Source organism: Notamacropus eugenii, chromosome 1 (genome assembly GCF_028372415.1).
Source record: "Notamacropus eugenii isolate mMacEug1 chromosome 1, mMacEug1.pri_v2, whole genome shotgun sequence".
Classification (NCBI taxonomy): domain Eukaryota; kingdom Metazoa; phylum Chordata; class Mammalia; order Diprotodontia; family Macropodidae; genus Notamacropus; species Notamacropus eugenii.
The window spans coordinates 536,865,266-536,868,943 of NC_092872.1; positions in this window are offsets into that span (position 1 = coordinate 536,865,266).

The window sequence follows — 3,678 nt, forward strand, 5'->3', positions numbered from 1 at the left end:
AAATGTGTAAGTGATTATAAATATAGAGGAAGTTTCACTAGAACTGGGTCAACAGCCCTTTCCTAAACTCTCACCTCTTCCTCACTTCCTTATTACTTTTGACTGGACTGAGATACTTCAAGTCACCCTCCATTGCAACTTGGATGTTAGCTGTGATGCTTTGCTCTTTTACCTCTTCCCATAACCAATCACTTGCCAAGTTCTGTCAACTCTACCTTCACAGCATTTCTCATATATCTCTGTCTCTCCTCTGAGGGGTCACCACCCTGGTACAGACCCTCATCAATTTCCTCATGCCTGGACTATTGCTTTTGGTTGGTTTCTTTGCCTTGGGGGACAGCTAGGTGGTGTAGCAGATAGAGCACTAGTGCAGGAGTCAGGAGGACCTGAGTTCAAATCTCACCTCAGACACTTGACACTCACTAGTTGGCCAAGTCACTTAACCCCGATTTCCTCATCCTGGGTCATCTCCAGTCATCCTGATGAATATCTGGTCACTGAATTCAGATGGGTCTGGAGGAGAAGTGAGGCTGGTGACCTGCATAGCCCTCCTTCACTCAAAACCAAGTCAAGTGCAAGTCATGCCATCATTTCTCTGATGGCATGGTCTTCTTAGGTAACGAAGGATGAACACACTTTGCCTTGAGTCTTTCTTCACTCCAGTCCATCCTTTATTCAGCTGTCAGATTGATCTTAAAGAGAAAAATCTTGATATTACTCTGCTGTAAGATATGATCAGCAGGTTGATTTCAGGAAAAAACACATGGAAAGACCTGCATGAAATAATGAAGATGAAATAAACAGAACCAAGAGAATGTTGTATATAGTGACAGCAATATTGTTCAAAGAATAATTATGAATGACTAAGTTATTCTGAGTAGTACAAATACTCAGATCAACTACAAAATATCTGTGAAGAAAGATGCTATCCATCTCCAGGGAACTGATAAATAGAAATATGCATAGTGTGGTTTTACATCTCTATCTGTCAAATGGTGGCCTTCTCTAAGTGTAGGATGAGGAGGGAGCGAAGGAGATGGTTTCAAATTTAAAATGTAACAAAAATAAATAAAATCATATTTTAAAAAGTGAGAATCTGATCATACCATCCTCAGCCCCTATTCAAAAAATTCTAGTGGTCCCTTTTCATTTCCAGGATCAAATATAAAGTCTTCTGTTTGGCTTTTAAATCTCTTCATAACCTGATTCATTCCTAGCTCCTGTCTTCTTACACCTCATTCCTCCCTACACATTCTCTGATCCAATGACACTGTCTTTGCTCTTCCTTGCCACTATCGTTTGACTGCATTTTCACTGGTTGTCTCCCATACCTGAAATTCTCTCCCTCCTCATTTGCACCTTCTGAATTTCTTTGATTTCTTCAGTTCTCAGATAAAAGTCCCATCTTCTGAAAAGGTTTTTCTAGTCCTCCTTAATTGTTGTGCCTTCCCTCTGAGATTATCTGTTGCTGCTGAGTCATTTCAATCATATTCTACTCTTTGTGACCCCTTTTTGGGGTTTTCTTGGCAAAGATACTAGAGTGGTTTGCCATTTCCTTCTCCAGCTCATTTTTTAGATGAGGAACTGAGGCAAACAGTTTTTTTTTTTTTTTACTTTTAATGTTTTAAAAATTATTTTATTTGTTTTCAGTTTTCTACAATCACTTCCATCTGTCTTGGATTTCCCGCCTCTCCCTTCCCCTCTCTCCCCAAGATGGTGTGCAATCTTATATAGGTACTACACATACATTCTTATTAAATATATTTTTCACCTTAGTTGAGGCAAACAGAGTTATATGACTTGCCCAGGGTCAGTCATCTAATAAGTGTCTGAGGCTGGATCTGAACTCAGGAAGAGAAGTCTTCCTGATTCCAAGTTCAGTGCTCTATCCATTGTGCTATCTTGCTACCAAAGACTATCTGTAGATATAGCTTCGTACATAGTTATATGAATATTGTCTCCCTCATTAAAATTGAACTCCTTCAGATCAGGGACTATTTTATTTTGGATTTTGCCATTATATCCAGAAAACAGCACAGTACTTGGTACATAGTAAAGGCTTAGTAAATGTTTGCTGACTTGGCTTCCTCTTGAATGGAAAGTTTAGTACCTTCCTGTTCTTCATTGTTACCAGATCCAGTCAGGTCATTTGTTCATAGGAAACACCTTGGTTCGCTGTGACTTATAATAAGGGTAACCAATGGCAACTAGATCAATGTACTTCATACTCAGAGTCAGAAATCTTCAGATCAGTTTTCTTCAAGTTGCTAAATAGGAGTAAGAAGTAACATTTATTTAGCACTTTAAAGTTTTGACAGCACTCTATGTACATTATCTCATTTGACTTGAGGAAAGTGCCATTGTCATCCCTAATTTATAGGTAAGGACACAGAATAGCTAAAAATAGTTAGCATTTATACAGCTCTTTAAGGTTTACAAAGCTCTTGCCATCACATTAGATCATCATAACAACTCATTTTACAGATGAAGAAGTTGAGACTGATGCTAAGTGAATTGCCCAGAATCATATAGTTATTAAGTATCTGAGGCTGAATTTGAATTCTGGTCTTCCTGATTCCAGGTCTAGCCCTCTCACTGAACCACTGACATGATTCTTAACTGAAGCTGAGAAAGTTTACATGACTTGCCTAGGCTCACATAGCTAGCAAATGTCTGAGGTGGGATTTGAACCCAATCCTTCCTGATTTCAAGTAGTCACTCAATATTTGATGATTATCTATTGAAAGCAAATCTCTGTGTTAGACAAGGTGGAAACATTTAAGTTAAAAGAAATGGTCACTATCCTTGAACTAGCAATCTAATTAAAGAAACTGTATATGGTGAATACACAAATTCTATGGAAATACAGAATGCAGGAATGCTGAAATAGAATTTCCTCCCTTTATACCTAGCCCTATCACTCCTCCAAAGAACCTTATTTCTTTTGAGGGTGCCAACATATCCCTAATGACTCAAGTTCACAACTTTGTATGAACTGACGTAGCATGCAGATGATAGAACTAAGAGAGCAATATACACAATGACTACAAAAATGCAAACAAAAATAACATGAAAATGCTGGCACACTAACATTAATTCAAATGGCAAATCTTTGTCCAAAAAAAAAAAAGGAACTATCCTTCTCTTCTGTTGTTAGAGAGGTGTATGACTGACTTTAAGTGCGGTGTTGCTTGTACTGTTAGAAGCTGCCGATTTGTTGATTGGTTTTTGATGAAATTATCCTTTGACATAAGGGAGGGGTCAGAAGTAAAGTATGTTGGGGGGAGTTTCTGATATTTTACAAAGTATGATTAGAAGTTGTTAATTGAAAAAATAAGAGATTGTACTAAAAATAATAAAATAAGGAGAATGAACCTGATGATTTAAAAATTCTCTTTCCAGTTGTAAGTCCTGTCATCTGCCATGACACTTCCGACAATTTCTGCAAGATTGTCCAATGTTATCTTGTTTTGGGATACTAGTCTTTTCATAATGAAGGGGAATATTTGTTAAAAGAGAACTTATTGATGAGTTGTACATGAATTGTTCCATAAATTCAGTATATTTCTGTAATTATCCTACTCCTCTCCTGGTCCTGGAAGATAAATTTTCCTGACCAATTTTCCTCATCATCTTTGTCATCTCAGTGCTCAGATTCTCCTAAATCTGGGAAAGGTA